The sequence below is a fragment of the Mytilus galloprovincialis genome, chromosome 9 (genome assembly GCF_965363235.1).
Source record: "Mytilus galloprovincialis chromosome 9, xbMytGall1.hap1.1, whole genome shotgun sequence".
NCBI lineage: Eukaryota > Metazoa > Mollusca > Bivalvia > Mytilida > Mytilidae > Mytilus > Mytilus galloprovincialis.
The window spans coordinates 94,597,452-94,616,925 of record NC_134846.1 but is presented as its reverse complement, the minus strand read 5'-3'; positions in this window follow the sequence as shown (position 1 = coordinate 94,616,925).

The window sequence follows — 19,474 nt, the reverse complement described above, 5'->3', positions numbered from 1 at the left end:
AGTCTTCCATTTTAATGTCAAAATCAAAAGCTCACACGGCATCTTTTAAGGACCGAAAAAAACCTGCATCTATTACACATCATAAATTTTATATTGCTCTTCTAAATGCATGGTTGAACAGCTTTGAACTATTTAAATAAAGTGTCCAGTCTCTAAGTATTTCTTTTTCATATATTTTTTATTACTCGATACATATAATTGCTTTCAAAAAATTAGAACATAATAATTCTAACCTTCTGACCATTTAACAGATGTTGAAAAAAACAATTCCATATAAATGAAAGGGAGGTCTTTGTTTTGTCAAAGAGACAGCACGTCGACTAACGATTAGAAGCGGAAGCAACCTTCAGCTGACCCCTAACTAGCAATGTATACTAGTTCAGTAATATAGACTCTTTACCAAACTTAGAGACAAAGAAATAAACAAAAATGAAAAATCATACAAAAGACTAATAAAGGCTAGAGGTTTCTGACTTTGGACAGACACAGAATACAACAAGGTTAAACATATTTCGTGATGTCTCAACCCTCACCTTTTACTCTCGCAAATGTGGAATAAACAAAGACATGGTAGCAGTATGCCTACTAGAACTCAGTTATAAAGAAGCCTGATTTTACTTTTTTCTAAACAGATGTTAGAATGGGAAGAAGAGACTAGACAACATAACAGGGACATACTTTAGCAGAGAACTTAATATGAAACTAACATGCCAGGACTGGATCTAAATTAAACTGATCGAAGGATAATGTGTTCATAATTTGAAATCTAAAATATTTTTTTCCAGTTAATGTTTAAGTATCTATCATAAAGTATACTAGATCAACATAACCTGTAGCATGACAACAACTGGTTTTATATTAAACTAATCATGGATACCAGGCTTAATATTGTGTATGAAGGTCGAGCTTTGAGACTACTAGAAACTCACCAGTAACAAAAAAGTACGCAGTTCAAGAGCTTTTAAAACGCAAAATTCCGCAAGGTTTTACTTAATACAGCTAAGGTAATCTATTCATGGGGAAGCAAATCCTAAATTTATCGAAAATAAGACATTTTAAACAGTTGATTTATCATTGCTAATTTATGTCAACACAGAACTTGGCTGTTTATAACCTCATAGAGGAAAACCACATATAGTTGTTGTGAATAAACTCGGCATAGATACTAGGCTTAAAATGTATACGAGAGAGAGAGATAGCCAATGATGATTCAATTTCATTCAAATATAAATACTGTGTCTACGCTTTACGCGTAAGCAAATAAGGAAACAGGATCTGAATTTCAATTAAACTGGTGTTCAAATCTTTTTCAGCATTTTGAAAATATATGTTAGGTTAAGAAACTTCTTTAATTTAACAAATATCATATGCTTGAAGACGGTGAAAGTTATTGGATTGCTAGTTACACATCTGAGCACTATCTTCTTGTGAAAAATTGCATGGTCTGTAATATAGATTAAAATCAGCAATAAAACATCAACTAACTTGTTTGTTATAAACATTATTTATTTATAAAACACGTGGATAAAGTACTAATAACAATAGATGATGCATGCTTTCATCATCAAACTCAACAAGCTATATGATCAAGTCGTTAAACATAAATTATTGATATATCTATTAATTATCTCTCCTCACCTGTAACACCAACAATCTTTATCGCAGTCGTTCTAATTTACAAGTTAACGTTAATCAATAACAAGTGTTTTTACTTTTAAAACTACTGTAATTAGGCAAAATATTTGTATATACTTCTATAACTCCGGTGATTAGGTCAGATATTATTATATACTTTTATAACTCCTGTGATTAGGTCAGATATTATTATGTATTTTTATAACTCCTCTGATTACGCACAATATTATTTTATACTTTTATAACTCCTGGCATTATGCACAATATTATCATATACATTTAGACGTGACTTGTACTTTTAAAAATCCCGCCATAATGTTATTGTTCTATAATGATGCCATTATGTTATTGTTCTATTATAATTTTGAAAACACTTTCAATGAACACATTATTTATAATCTCTTCCTGTAAGACGTTTACATTCTGACGTCAAACAATCGACTCTACACTAGAGTTGATGTGAACCTTGCCATTCAGTCACAGGACCTAAAATATTTCAATCCTTTATTGGTTTATTTAAAATATATATATAAGTAAGCATGTGAATGTGGTTGTTAAATTTGATAGTTGCATTCTGGGTCTTTGTCAAATATTTGTTTGTTTTTGTTCTAATTGAGATTGTGACACGGTGATGAATGCTGTACCCCTATTTTGACATTTTTACCTATGATGTCTGTTTTGTTCATGCATCGTTGTAAATATAATGGAATATGATGCGACTGTCATAAAAATGAGAGGTTGGCGCTATAAAACCAGGTTCAATCTAGCCATTTCTTCATTTGAAAATGCTTGTGTTATGTTTCTGTTTTGTCGTTGTTCTCCTCTTATATTTAATGCGTTTCCCTCAGTTTTAGTTTGTTACCCGGATTTCTTTTTTTTCTATTGATTTATGAGTTTCGAACAGCGGTATACTACTGTTGCCTTTATTTGTATCAAGTCAGGAATATGACAGTTGTTGTCAAATGGTTTGATGTGTTTTATCAATTGCTTTTGCCATTTGATTAGGGACTTTCTGTTTTGAATTTTTCTCGGAGTTCAGTATTTTTGTGATTTTACTTTTTAGAATTATTCTAATTGAACAAAATAATATAGTTTAAAACTCCGGTGATTAGGCAAATCTTGTTATATACTTTCAAAACTTCTGCGATCAGGCAAGATATAACTACATACTTTTAGAACTCTTGTTATCAGGCAGAATTTTAGGCTCCTCTAATTTTATTAAACCTCACCAGTGTCAAAGCAGTACCTTGATGAGCCATGGTTATGTCAAAGAACGTCATCTTGTTTCTAAAAAAATGTTCATTGGAAGATACCAAGACTATACAAATATTTTGTATCAACTTCACAAATAATACTTAATAGTCTTGAAGAATAGAGTCTGGGTATTGATGCTATTATTTAGTCCCGCCCCCTTTTTTTGTTCTTGTACATTTTTAACTTTACTGTTACTGTCCATGTTTGATTATATACAAATGACGCGTACGGGTGGATTGGTACCGCCATCTTACTATAATTAATTTTGCCTATATACTTTGTCCAGATGCTATTTTATTTTTCTTTGTTGAAACAGTTATTTTTTTATAGAGATAAAGATGATAATACAAATGTTGACTGTTTTATTTATTTTTTTTTTTTATTTTTTTGTATTGTTTTGCTAAAATAATAATATTTTATTATCGTCAATATTATGTTGTTCTATGCGACTGTCATACAAATGAGAGGTTAAGCTAGCTATAAAACCAATTTAATTCACTCTTTTCGAGAAAAGGAAAAATACAGATACTTTTAGAACTCCTGTAATTATGCAAAATAGTATAACATACTTTCAGAACTCCTGTGATTAGGCAAAATATTATTACATACTTTCATACCGTTGGTATAATCAATAATCCTGTCTTAATGATAGAATGAGACAAAAGCCGTATATGTGCTGTAATCCTTTCATCCGTTCGGTGCACCATTTTCTGGTCTGATTTTATCGGCGTAACACCTACGGTTGTCTCTCTCTCTCTCTCTCTCTCTCTCTCTCTCTCTCTCTCTCTCTCTCTCTCTCTCTCTCACACACACACCTTCTTTCAATTGTTGCGTTATGATTCACTCATTCACTAAGATCATTATACGGTCAGTAACAACTCTCGATACAGAGGGGCTGAAAATAAATACACTGTCAAATATTTTAATGAAATGAAAATGGACGTGAAATCAATATATAGATGCCTATGTAGCATTTACTTATTGAAATAATCAAAGGGTCACTACCGATTATGACTTAATTACCTCCTGTCAAAATAAGAATGTAAGACTGAGTGTAATAATTCAATATCAAATTCCTTCACAAGTGGCCAATGGTATCCAAGAAGGTCAATAAAATATTATGGATAATTGTTTGTTTAAAGCGATTAGATTATCTAATCCGTAGGTTGACTCTCTGCCCCGGACGACTTTCGGGTATTTAGAACACTCCAAAAAGAAGTGAAGAAGATAGCTGTTTTCCATTAAAAATTAGTGAAAAAAGTAATAATGACACGAATTTGAAATTAAAAGAGAGAGAAAATAATTACGACATGGACTTACAAAAAAAATCTTGTTCTGGTATATAAAGGCAACAGTAGTATACCGATATAATCAATAACCAAAAAAGTTTATCGATGAAGTTTGGGGGAAATATTGTCCCGAGCAAAAAAGCAACCATAAAAGTAAATGGTTGGTGCTATACTGATAGAACTCATGTCATTCTACTTGCAAGGTGTCTGTAACTAGTGGGGAGTTACTATTGTTGTTTGTCGTAAGAATATCTTCAAAATATAATTTAAAATGGGGGACTTAAAGTGTCAGATTATCAAACAAGAAAATTAACTTACTTGTTCCCAATGTTATATAATAATTTTTTTTAGACAATTAATTCCTGCATTTTATTGGACAGAATATTCATTTTCCACTAAATAGCAAGCAATGTTTATCTTATGTTTAGTTGTGACCGTGAACAGGATTATACACCAAGAATTTCATTTTTGTTTTAAACAAAGATTAATTCAGTACAATAGTTATCAAAGGTACCAGGATTATAATTTAGTACGCCAGATAAGCGTTTCGTCTACATAAGACTAATCAGTGACGCTCATATCAAAATAGTAATAAAGCCAAACAAGTACAAAGTTGAAGAGCATTGAGGATCCAAAATTCCAAAAAGTTGTGCAAATACGGCTAAGGTAAAAGTGCCAATTTTACTCAGAATAACAAGGGAAAACATTGTGGTATTACTCCTATTTTTGGAAGACGATCATGCACAATTGACATTGTATGTACTCTGATTTGTTGGAATTCATGCTATTTAAGTGTTTTATTGCAAAACTGGAATATTCTGAACGAATAGAGTCTCAAAACTCCATTTAAGAGAAAATGTCCTTAAAATAGGATTTTATCAATCATGAAGATTAGTAGACACAGAATGCCATTTTCAGTGTTTTGGGGAGCTTTTTTCCGACATTTTCCTCTCATTTTTTCATATATTTTGCTATAAAAGAAAACTCTTTCCTAAGTAATCCTTTATTGAATATGCAGTTATAAGTACAATGTAAATGAAATTATTTTTCAAGCATTAGCAACAAATTATTCACTTAAAGGGAAGCATTTGACGTCCCTATCTGGATCGCAGCGTAAGTTTAAATTTTACGTAAAGATCAAATAAAACCTCTATGGAGTCAGTTAACATTTATATGGATAATTTATTCACTTTGAACACTTTAATTACTCATTTAGAAGAACATTTTCGCATGAATGTGTGATAGTTACCATAAAATTATTTGTAAGCATAAAATGTTAAAATTGTTTTGGGAAGAATACTTACAAATGGACCAAAAGGGGCCTTATAATGATGACAGACAGTAACATTAGGGGTGGTTATCATCTATGATTCATCTTTATGCAAATGAAATAAATATTGGATTATATTTGGTGAATTTATTGGTCCACAATATATTGTGATGCAGATTGTTTTTGATTTTCCGAAGAAATTATGCTCAAATCGCTGTAGATGTCGTCATACATTATTCTGAATTTCTTTTAAACTATTGCACTGATTGAAAAATAAAACAGCAATGCTTGAAAAAGCCAGTATTCAAAGAAAAATAATAACATTCAATTTGTTCAAAAATGTTTACGTTATTGTAATACCACCATATCATCATAGTATTTTTCATAAGGTTTTATATATAAATATAAATAAGAGTGGAAAACAATATTTCTTTTAATTTGTAGAAAAAGAGGGACGAAAGATACAGAAAGGGACAATCAAACTCATAAATCGAAAATAAACTGACAACGCCATGGCTAAAAATGAAAAAGACAAACAGACACACAATAGTATACATGACAGAACATAGAAAACAAAAGAATACACGACACGAACCCCACCAAAAACTAGGGGTGATCTCAGGTTCGCCGGAAGGGTAAGCAGATCCTGCTCCACATGTGGCACCCGTCGTGTTGCTTATGTGATTACATACCTGGTTAATAGTCTAATTCTGTAGGTCACATTCATCAAAGGGAAGGGGATTGTAGTTATATATCCGATATCATTTGTGAAACGGTTATTCCATAACGGTCAACCAACTCGTGATGGCGTCCGTAAAATTAACGAAGTGATGATTTCAACATCATCATTTGGAACTCATGGTTTAATAGCTTCCTTGTGAGCAGTAGCCCTCTATCAAGAAAATCATGAGAGGAAATGCAAGCATTTGAATATCGTATCAATTGGGAGAAATATACACCGTATCCAGGTGCTGCTGGAATGTTGCTACTTAGGAATGGAAAGTTTACAATTGGAAAGCTGAAATCATCTCTTTTGTCGTAAAGTTTTGTTTTCAACCGACCCTCATTGTCATTTTCTAGTTGTAAGTCAAGATAAGAGGCCGACTCAACTGAATATGTTGTATCCTTTATCTCTAGTTCGATGGGATTGATGCGTTCAACATAGTCACCAAATTATTTAGTGAAAGAACATCATCTTTATAGCGGAACGTAGAGTTAAAGGATAAAGCTAACTTCTTATCTTTCTTCCTAAAATGTTCCTGTACGAAGTCAGCCTCATAATAATAAATAAACAAGTCGGCAAGAAGAGGGGCACAATTTGTTCCCATTGGAATGCCGACAGTCTGTTGAAAAACACGTCCTCTGAACGTAACAAATATGTTGTCAATCAAGAAATCAAGCATCTGGATATTGTCAGTTTCAGACAAATTTCTGTTTGAATCAGAATGATCCTTTACAAAGTAGGATTTATCCCTCCCTAAGACAAGATACTTGTTTCTTCGTCGGCCATTCTTTTTTACGAAACAAAGCAATACTAACTCTTTCAATGTGTCTTTTAGTTTGGAATGTGGAATACTTTTGTAAAGTGTAGAAAAGTTAAATGTTGTAATACTATTACAAGATGAAAGAGAGTTAGATTGTATGTACTCTAAAAGATCTTTGGAATTTTTAAGTATCCACATCTGATTCACGCCACCTCTAGAATAGGCAGTTTCGCAATAACTTTGAAGCCCATCTTTGATTGCTGATAAAATACATGTTAATAATTTAGAAAGAGGCTTCGTGGAAGACCCAGCAATATACCGTTGTTTGTAAGAACACTTATGTAGTATAGGAATCCAAAACAGTGATGGAAAATACAGTTCTTCATCTTTGGTTGAAATTCCAAAGGAAAATAGAACAGACCTATGATTATCCAGGATTTCCTCTTTGGTAAGTGTCGTGAGGGTATATGTTGAGTTTCCAAGTGAATTGTCAATACCTAATTCGTTTATCAAGCAGTTAATGTAATGAGTTTTACACACAAAAACGATGTTGTTTGGGGCTTTATCTGCGGGTACATCATAAAATTGAGAAAGGAAATGGGGAATGTGCCAAAGAGACAACAACTCGACCTCAACATATTTGTCATGAAGGTAGGATAAGTGTTTTGCAACATTTGGGTCTTTAAAGATTGACGTATCATGGGCATTGATAGACCCATTTTCTTAATTCTGATTTGTATCAACGACCTCACTACCTTAATCCAATCCATTATGAAAGAGTGTCTACGTCTTCCTTCTCGCGCTGAGCCCATTGCCTGGCAAAATCCTCGATTGAATCCATACCATTTTTCTTTTTTTTTTTAAGGAAGTTACCCCTGCATTTCATTGAAGAAGGTTTACTTTTAATCATTAACATATATCTTGGGAGTTTCAAAACACTCCTGAAAACAGGAAAAAAGAGCAAAGGAGTAGGTTCAGTAAGACCCCTTTTTGGCCTCAAAATATAGCAGTTTTAGAAAATTGTGAAAATGTAATCTTTTAGATATTTATTGCAAAGTAGAATGCTTCTGCTACATAAATATGGGCTGTTTTTGACAAAACAATGCACATATATCGGGTACTAGCATCATTAAGTCATGCTAAATTACTGAAATCTTCACAATTGTAGCATTTTAGTTAAATTTTAGACGGTTTCCGTCTGAAATGAAAGTGGCCGCATTCGTGTTCATTCATAATATTGAAATGTAAGTTGTATTTGATGAGAATACATAATATATATAAAGGTTGAGGATGAACACGGATGCGCCCACTTTCATTTTTGACAAAAACCATCTGAAAAGTGACGATTTTTGGCATATTTGATAGATTTTTCATATTTAAGCTTGAATCGGGGCGTTTTAAATGACTTATTAAGTTAAAATCTTCCCCATTAACTAATTGAATCAATTGAAATAGACACTTAAGTGTTTAGAAAGTTTCTAAAATCTTTCGTTAGATGAACTTGAAAATTGAGGCCGAAATCGGCCCTTACCGGACCTACTCCTTTCATTTGTTAACTTCCAGTGATGATTATCATTTATATGCAATAAAACGTCACGTGAGGTTTAGTCTGGAGTACTGAACAAGTTAAAACATTATCTTTCTTTATTTGAAAATATTAAAACATTTAAGATAAATTATGCACAATTTTTAAAAGTGCTAATTTGATAAAGACTTATAGTTTAAAACGATGGTGGTATTACTCCTAGAAATAATATAATAAGTTAAAAAGTTAAAAACATAATGATAAAGCATCACACATGCATTGAACATACTTGAAGATGGATGTTATTGCTACTTGGTCCTTGATCTGTTGTAATGGACACTTTATGTCGTTTTGTGCAATAACTAATGAACCCCCATTGACTAATGATTTAAACATTTTAATGTATTGATAATGATGAATAAATTGATAATGTTTGAAGATGTGTTGACTACTGATATCTTTAAATGTAAATAATGTTTTGCATTTATAATTTGGGTTTTATTAATGTTTTGCATTTATAATTTCATTTTTTTATTTTATTGGATTTTGTTGAAGTTCAGGAAACAAAATTAAAAAGGGATTTTATTTTTTTTAAATTGGATCATATAGTTAATACAAAATGTGAACACTGAAAAGGGCTATTGGTTGTTCGTAGTTGTTTGGGTTTTATTAAGTTATCATTTCATCTTATTCGTAGATAATTTTTGCATGCGTAATCTTTTGCTGTTTGTTAACTGTGATCAGTTTTTTTATCTACTTATTCTATTGATTGATGGACTGTGAATGTTAGTCAGAAGAGGTTATGTATTGATTGATGGACTGTGAATGTTAGTCAGAAGAGGTTATGTATCGATTGATGGACTGTGGATGTTAGTCAGAAGAGGTTATACTTGTTAACTACATTGATAGACTGTGAATGTTAGTCAGAAGAGGTTATACTTGTTAACTACATTGATGGACTGTGAATGTTAGTCAGAAGAGGTTATACTTGTTAACTACAGTGTTTACTTTTCTGTACAAAGTGGCGGTTAATAGCCCATTTCGTTATTTATTTTTATATACTACAATGGTTGATGAACTACAGTTCTCATATATCCCTATAATGCAATTTGGGATGAATTTCGGTTTCTATTGCAATAATAATTCTCCACAAATCTTTGACAGTGTTAAAAATACAATAAAATGAAATTGGTTTCGCCAGTCTACGTTAAAACAAACAAATAAAAAGTAAGCTTTCCTAATTGCATATTGACATATGATATAACCTTATGTTATTTATTATAAAAGGACCATTAAAGATTATAGAGTTGGTTATTCGTTCTAAAGAAGAAGAAAAACTTCGGTCAACAGAATAATAAATCTTCGATAACATGCTATCATGCAATAATAAGAACAATATTGTTGGAGGACGAAGTGTTGCCTTTAATTGCTAACAACCACTTTAATTAAACTTTGGTAGATAGTTGTCTCTTTGGCAGTCATACCACACCTCGTAGTTTTTATAAATGTAAATATCATATTGAAATGTAAAATCTCAATTTCAGTTTTAACCATATTAATAAAAAACAAAAGCTGAGATAATGATAAAAGAGGGTCAAAAGATCCAGAGGGACAGTCAGACTCATTGATCGAAAATAAACTGACAACGCCATGGCTAAAAAAGAAAAAGAAACAGACAAATAATAGAACATAATACAAAACATAAAAAAAACTAAAGACTCAGCAACACGAACCCCACCGAAAACTGGGGTGATATCAGGTGCTACGGAAGGGTAACCAGATTAAGCCTTTCTGTTTCTATTTTGCATTTAGCCACAATCCTTAAAAGAGGGACGAAAGATACCAAAGGGACAGTCAAACTCATAAATCTAAAATAAACTGACAACGCCTTGACTAAAAATGAAAAAGACAAACAGACAAACAATAGTACACATGACACAACATAGAAAACTAAAGAATAAATAACACGAACCCCACCAAAAACTAGGGGTGATCTCAGGTGCTCCGGAAGGGTAAGTAGATCCTGCTCCACATGTGGCACCCGTCGTGTTGCTTATGTGATAACAAATCCGGTAAATAGTATAATTCGGTAGGTCACATTCATGAAAGGTTAGGGGATTGTAGTTACGACGTAAGGAACATATCCGATATCATTTGTGAAACGGTTATTCCATAACGGTCAACCAACTCGTGATTGCGTCCGTAAAAAGTGATGATTTCAACTTCACCATTTTGAACTCTTGGTTTAATAGCTTCCTTGTTAAAATGTCCCCTGGATGATCATTGATATTTGGTGTTGCGGCTATTGTCTATGTATTCTATATAAATTGCAACATCTGTGCAATAGAATTTTGTACAATTGTTAAAAAAAAGATTATCATGATCGGGAGAGGACATTCTTATTTTTTTTGGTTTAAAACTCATTCCACTTTAGGAAATTTAATGTGTTGAAATGTTATCAAAGGTACAAGGCTTATAACTTGATACGCCAGAAGAGCTTTTCGTCTACATAAGACTCATTCGTGACGTTCAAGTAAAAATATTTCGAACGCCAAACAACTATAAAGTATTAAAACTGCACAAATAATAAACGATACATTACGTTTAAAAAAGATTGGCAACAACAATATAACTTGTCAAAATAAAGGCATTAGTAGTTTGTTTAAATCTCATACATCGATTTTAGATATGCAATCCCAGTGGCAACTACTTAAAACATGTGGGGAGTACACGTTGACAGGTCATATAAATGGTGAATAATTATATAGCTGAGTACAACATGCCATGCATACAAGTAGTGATAAAGTACACCTGTTCCAGTTTTTACAACCTATTGGGTAATTCCGTACACACGAATGGTCACGATTGTTGAAAGCCATCTTAGTTTTTACAACCTATTGGGTAATTCCGTACACACGAATGGTCACGATTGTTGAAAGCAATCTTATTTTTTACAACCTATTGGGTAATTCCGTACACACGAATGGTCACGATTGTTGAAAGCCATCTTATTTTTTACAACGTATTGGGTAATTCCGTACAAACGAATGGTCATGGTTGTTGAAAGCCATCTTAGAACTTTAAGACTGCTGATCAGACAAATTTTGTTCTCTTATTATCGATCGAACATATATTTTCTAGTAATGTACACATCTCTTCTTTTAAAACAAATATTTTTGTTTATAAAACTGATATATGTTAGTACTAATATGAACGATCATGATGAGTTTTAAATGTTTTATAATGATTCTATATTTCCCCCAGTTTTAGTTTGTAACCCGGGTTTCTTTTCTCTCTATCGTTTTATGACTTTCAAACAGTGGTTTACTACTGTTGCCTTTATCTATAAGCACACAAAAAAATCTGGCATAAGTTGTTTCATTTTCTTGTGGAGCAGCCGATGTAATATGTCTTTAGGATAGAAATTAGTCTCACACTGAAAGAAATTTTGTTAATTGACAAATTGCTAATGAAGTACTCTCTACAAATACTCTTTGATTGATACTATCACATTGTTGTGTTTTGTGCTTCATATATACTGTTCTTACAGGTTAAGCAATTTCAAGCTGATTTTTATAGGTTTTTCTTATTTTGTTTTCTTACATCAGAATGTATAGAATGATTCCTTGATGCTAAACCTTTTTAATTAATATTTACTTTATATTTGTATACGAAGAAAGTAAAATCACAAAAATACTGAACTTAGAGGAAAATCTAATCGGAAAGTCCATAATCACATTGCAAAATCAAATAACAAAACACATCAAAAATGAATGGACAACAACTGTCATATTCCTGATTTGGTACAGTCATTTTCAAATGTAGAAAATGGTGGATTAAACCTGGTTTTATAGCGCTAACCCTCTGATTTTGATGACAGTCTCCTCAAATTCCGTTATATTTACAATGATGCGTGAACTAAACAGATATAATAAATAAAATAGTCAAAATATGGGTAAAGCAATCATCATCGTGTAACAATTTTAAAAGGAACAATTTAACAGAACACAAAAACATAAAAGAGAATATAACTGAGGTTGTAACATTTTTCGTTTTGTACTGTTTAAAACATTTATAAGCAAATGTATATGTTTAAATATTATAAGGTATAATTACGTATTCCATGATAATAGTTATATAGGCAAACTCAGGACTTATACATCTGATGCATTTGGTAGAACGTTAGCAGCCTGGATTTGAATAATTTTCACTTTTTTCAAATACCCCAAATAATTCTTTGACAACATCAAGTTATATTTTAATTGGACTTTTGTATATGTAAAAGTGACAGCTTTTCTTACGAAAACATTGATAATGTCTGAGATTTGCCTATGACATTGCAAATGCGATGGTCAATACTACTGTCTAAATGACAGACTTTTTGACCCGTTAAAAAGTAAGTTTTATGTTTATTTATTTGAATAAGCAAAGATATTTTACACACATGTGTGTGCTGATAAAAGGTTGACACAAATCAGTGATAAAATAAGTTTATATCGGGAATTGTATACTGATAAACATGTTGACAGACAACAAACCAAGTAACTATGGTGAGCAACTGTAAATAATGTGAGTTATAGATAGCAAAATATTCTGGGAGCGTTCATGTAAAAATTGATGTATTATAAAATTTGATGACACTGTCGTACAAAGTGAGAGGTTTAGCGCTATAAAACCAGGTTTAATTCACCATTTTCTACATTTGAAAATGCCTTTACCAAGTCAGGAATATGACAGTTGTTGTCCATTCGTTTTTGATGTGTTTTGTCATTTGATTTTGCCACGATTAGGGACTTTCCGATTTGATTTTCCTCTGAGTTCAGTATTTTTGTGATTTTACTTTTTGTTAGTGCAGAATAAAAAAAGAAACACTATGTAAATGTCAATGTTTAAATGTGAAATATAGCTTACACCTTTAGGGTTGTATTTAAAAACAAATTTTAACAAAAAGTAAATGTAAGTAAAAAAAAGATATATGCATGTAAATTGCATGTGTACTGATTGACGAAGACATTAATTATATATGACATTAAGAAAGCACTAGCATGTACTATTTTTCCTATGTAAATTACTTTTGTAGATTTATGATATATCTATTATATTGATATATAATATATTATATATAAAGAATTCGGTCAAAAACCCAACAAAAATACCATGTTAATATTTTAAAAGTCAGAAGCATGTATAGTCTACGTAAGACTCATTTATGACGCTCCGGTAAACCCCAAAAAATTGGGCGAAATTCAATTGAGGTCATCTTTGCTTGGGAAAAGAAACAGTAGAATTGAAAAAAATAAACTCATAAATGATATGTATATATAGAAAATAAAAATTTGTTATGATTGCCAATGAGACAACTCTCCACAAGAGATTAAAAAAATAATAAATCGTTTTTAGCCAATTTGGTTCAATTTTGGCATAATAAGTAGAGAAATATCACTGATGAATTATTCACTTGCAAGTGAATAATTTGACTCCATTGAATCCGTATTCGTGTGCCCTTCAATTTAACCCATTAGCTAGAGATTGGTTAAGCATGCATTATTCGTGTTCAGTCATTAAAATGAAAAAAATGTCAACAATGAAAGTGAAACAAATGTGAACTATTCCGTTGGCTGATTCGATTAACAAAAAAATCATTCTTATTCAGGAATAAACGTTAATTAATTTATTTTTCAACCCATAACATGATATCAAACAGACCTATAAAAATCCAATTACACGAAGTTTCAATCTATTTTTATTTATGCTTATGCTTATATCGGGTTATGTGATCATCGGAGGTATTCATAGGTCATCTCGATAGTTAATTAGATGCTGCCTAGAATAAAATACCAGGAAATGTTAATGTTTATTATCAAGCACATTACTTTGGTAACTGTTGATTTTAGACTTTTTGATATACGTTTTAGTATTTTATGAATCAGTTATAATAATTTGAGTCAAATCGATGGGAAGGAATTTGACAGCTATTGCTATTTACATATACTGAGGGGGAAATGAATAACATAATTAAATTACACGTTTAAAACTAATGCTAATATAAAAAGATAATCTTGAGTATGGGCTATTGCTTTCAATTAATGCCAGTCTGGTAAATCATTAATATCAGTAGTCAACTAAACACATCATTCATGGCGTAACAGGTAGAATAACTGATTACCTATCTTATTTATTATTTATATATTTTTCAATTGATTTTCTTCACGGCTAAGTATAAAATCCAATTTGTACTGTACTCATCTCTTAAATTGTTTTACCATATACACAAGGATGTGAAGGTAATATATGTCACTCATTGATGCAGCTCTGACCATGTGAATGAAATATAAACCTTCTTTAATTTGTTTCATTGTTCATGACTTACACTCAAATTCAGTCGTAAGATGTTTTGCCGAAACTGATCACAGAGACTGCGACACCATGTCGATAGAGAGTTTCGACACCGACATGTCTTTTCAATCAATCAATTCGTGATGGTGATTGTCACGGACGGACGGATGGATAAGTCTCTCAGTGCTCTTTTACAATAATGACCAAAGAATCAACTATTAGAATAGATAAATTATTGAATAAACAAACAAAAAAACATCGAGTTATTATATACTTTCCTATATGTTTGTCCATTATGCTAGTTATGTACCAAGTCAGGAAAATGGCCATTGCTATATTAGAGTTCGTTTCTGTGTGTGTTACATTTTAATGTTGTGTTTCTGTTGTGTTGTTGTTCTCCTTTTATATTTGATGCGTTTCCCTCAGTTTTGTTTGTAACCCGGATTTGTTTTTTTTTTTCAATCGATTTATGAGTTTCGAACAGCGATATACTACTGTTGCCTTTATTTATGGGTATCATGCACGACAGTTTTACTATAGCTGTACGTAGATATGTTGTTGTACGATATTCATGGTGTTCAAACTGTATGACCACTCCTTAACACCGCAGCATTGTTTTACTCTGGTGAAGGCTAAAACCTAATGTACAAATTATTTAGTACGATTATCAATTTAGATATGCATTTTACTTGCACGTTTATGTAACATAAAAATGAACTCTATATCTCACGTTCATAAAATGAACATATGTATTCTATTAATTTACGAAGATAAATACGCAATTACATTTTATATGTAGCAAAATGTGTCATACTGTAATAAATATCATATTTTGCATGATAGTTTCACGTACATAAGGAAATTCGGAACCTTGTATACATAAATATCACATACATTCATTTGGTACCCGTAGTTAACAATCGTGTTCTTGTTCACTAGTAAAAACGCAAATATCTGAATATAAAACAATGTTTTCATATCTTTAAATCTGTTTACAAAGCATTCTGAATTATACAATTTACATGATGGAAATTTGTCTGTAGAAGTCAGAAAGTTTCAGAAATTTGATAAAAGGCACTAGATGCACTATATACAAAAGTACAGTAGAACCACTGCAGGTTAAACTTAAATATCAAATATAAAATGATCTGACGAGTTTGGCATCCTTCCACACCATATCCAAAGCAGAAATAAATCTATCTGAATAGAAGTGTAAACTTGCCCAAAGAATTCGTCTGACCACTCTTTAAAAAAAGCCAAACCTGTCCGAAGAACTCGTCTCACTACTATTTGAAAATAGCCAAACCTATCCGAAAACTCGACTGACCACTATTTAAAATAGCCAACAGGTATGTTATAAGGCCATGCCTAATCAGTGTGCTTTTTAACACAGGTGAACTTAGGCCAAACGTAAATATATACATAAAAGCGTATGGTAAAACTATGTATAAAACAAACCATAAAAAGAGATACCGAAGCTTAGCGAGGATGAAAAGCAGTTATTGGAGGGTAATATTATTTTTTCTGAATTAACTGCAGCATTAAAGAGGATGAAAAATAACAAGAGTCCGGGATCAGATGGTTACACTGCAGAATTTTTCAAATTTTTTTGGATTGATATTGGTAAATTTGTCCTTAGATCTATAAATTTTGGATATGGGAAGGGCAAAATGTCTGTCACCCAGAGGCAGGGAGTGATTACATGTATTCCAAAAGATGATAAATCAAAACAATTTCTTTAAAATTGGAGACCTATTACTCTACTAAATTTTACATATAAATTGGCACCAAGCTGTATAGCAGAGAGAATAAAATCTGTTTTGTCAAAATTAATAAGTTCAGATCAAACTGGTTTTGTTCCAGGTAGATATATAGGCGAAAATTGTCGATTAATATGTGATATTCTACATTTTACTGAAGAAAATAATATTCCAGGAATTCTCATGCTGATTGATTTTGAGAAGGCATTCGATTCCATATCTTGATCATTTCTTTATGATACATTAAGATATTTTAATTTTGGCGAATCCGTTATATCCTGGGTTAAAACCTTCTTTAATAATATAACAACTGCGGTGACACAAAACTGTTGTCTGTCAGAATTCTTCACTATAGAGAGAGGCTGTAGACAGGGAGATCCTTTATCCCCTTATATTTTCTAGCTATGTGCAGAAATATTTGGCATTTTGGTAAGAAATAGTAAGGAGATAAAGGGTATTACTATAGATGATACAGAATTTGTACTTTCTCAATATGCAGATGATACATCATTGATATTAGATGACTCGCCAGAATCGCTCGATGCATCTCTTCATGTTCTAAAATTGTATGCTGAAATCTCGGGACTTGAGATTGATATAGAAAAAAAAGTGTTATTTGGATAGGTAGCAAAAAACATAGCCAGGATCAAATTTGTGTAAAGTGGGGATATAGACAACACTTTGAAAAAATGGTCAAAACAGTATTTCACCCCCTTTGGAAAGATTACCATTTTAAAAACTTTGGTCATAGCTAAATTAAATCATCTGTTCGTATCTATCCCTAGTCCAGATGAGAATATGTTACGTAATTTAACAAATAAAATGTATGCTTTTATCTGGGATGATAAACCATATAAGGTCAAGCGAGATCTTTTATGTCAAGATTATTATACGGGTGGTTTATATTAAAAATGCTAAATTTAAAAGCATTTATACAGGGACTAAAACTTACATGGGTAAGACGTCTGTATAATTCGAATTCAAAGTGGGTGAGATTAGTCTCTATTGTGGAGCAAATCAATTGTATTGAAATAAGTTATATTGGGCCTATTAAAAGGTCATCAAATAAATGTTGGCAAGAGGTTTTTGATGCTTGGAAAACCCTTAATCAAATTAAAAAACCAAGATGTATTTGATGAACTTCTATCGTATTCTTTATGGGAGGTAGAAAACTTTAAAATTGGTGGTTCAAGAGTCTACTATAAAAACTGGGCAAATGCTGGAATTTGGACAGTGCAAGATTTGTCAGATGACCAGGGCAAAGTTATTTATTTTCAAAATTTCCAACAATTATATCAATTTAGGCCAAATATTTTACATTATTATGGAATAGCACACTCGCTTAATGAGTGGTTAAACACGATCAATATTGAAGAAAAGGAGAAAAAAATTCATGCGATACTACCTTTTAACATAAGTATCCTTTTTGAATCAAAAAAAGGTTCAAAGGAAATGTACAAAGTATTGAATGAAAAATATATTACATTTGCTGTAAAGGAAAAATGGGAGAACCAGCTTAATATGACTGGTATTAACTGGAAAAAACATACACATTTCGTGTACAAAATATACTAAAAGCACTAAGCTTTGCTGGTTCCAATATAGAATTATCCATAGAATTTCGGGAACTAATTCACTACTTTACAAGATGAAAATAAATAGTAACAACATATGTACATTTTGTAAAAAAGGACCAGAGACCAAATAACATTTATTTCGGAGGTGTCCGATGGTAGCTAGTCTCTTGCATGCACTAAACATCTGGATGTTTGAAATGACAAATATTGAACTGCCTTTGAATATTATGATTATTTTATTTGGTATTTACGAAAATGTTAAATTGAATTTTGTTAAAAATAAGATTATTCTACTTTCAAATACTATATTTACTGAACAAAACTACAAGAAGTTTTGCCAAATTTAAATGCTTTAAAAAACTATCTAAAGGAACACTTGAACTTAGCATACATTTCATTTAAAAACCTCTCTGTAGAGGAATATAACAAATACTGGTTCCCTGGACCCCTATCATAGAATAAATAATCAATGTTAAATTTTGTTTGAAACACCACTTATGTATATTGCTAGAACAAATAAGATTTCAATGTTACTAGTATAAGATATTTATTTATTTTCAACCTATTATTGCACCATCATATATATTCAATTGTTGTTTTATTATTTAATACTTCCTTTGTGTGAAAAAAACTGTTCTGTATACCTTTGTTCATACATGTTGTGCTAGTCTATTTGTTACAATAAAGAAAATTCATTATAAAAATAATAAAAAGGCGTCTTGTGCAAAGACGACAATTTCACAAATCTATTATTTATATACATATCTGTCTGAATAAATATCTGTATAAATCTATAAAATGCATCTGGATCGTGACAGTGATAGTAAACTGATCACAGAGACTGTGACACCAAGTCGATAGAGAGTTTCACACCGACATGTCGTATCAATCAACCAATTCGTGACAGTGATAGTAAACTGATCACAGAGACTGTGACACAATGTCGATAGAGAGTTTCGACACCGACATGTCGTATCAATCAACCAAATCGTGATAGTGATAGTAAACTGATCACAGAGACTGCGACACCAAGTCGATAGAGAGTTTCGACACCGACATGTCGTATCAATCAACCAATTCGTGATGGTGATAGTAAACTGATCACAGAGACTGCGACACCAAGTAGATAGACAGTTTCGAAACCGATATGTCGTATCAATCTACCAATTCGTGATGGTGATGGTAAACTAATCACAGAGACTGCGACACCAAGTCGATAGACAGTTTCGACACCGACATGTCATATCAATCAACCAATTCGTGATGGTGATAGTAAACTGATCTAAGAGACTGCGACACAATGTCGATAGAGAGTTTCGACACCGACATGTCGTATCAATCAAC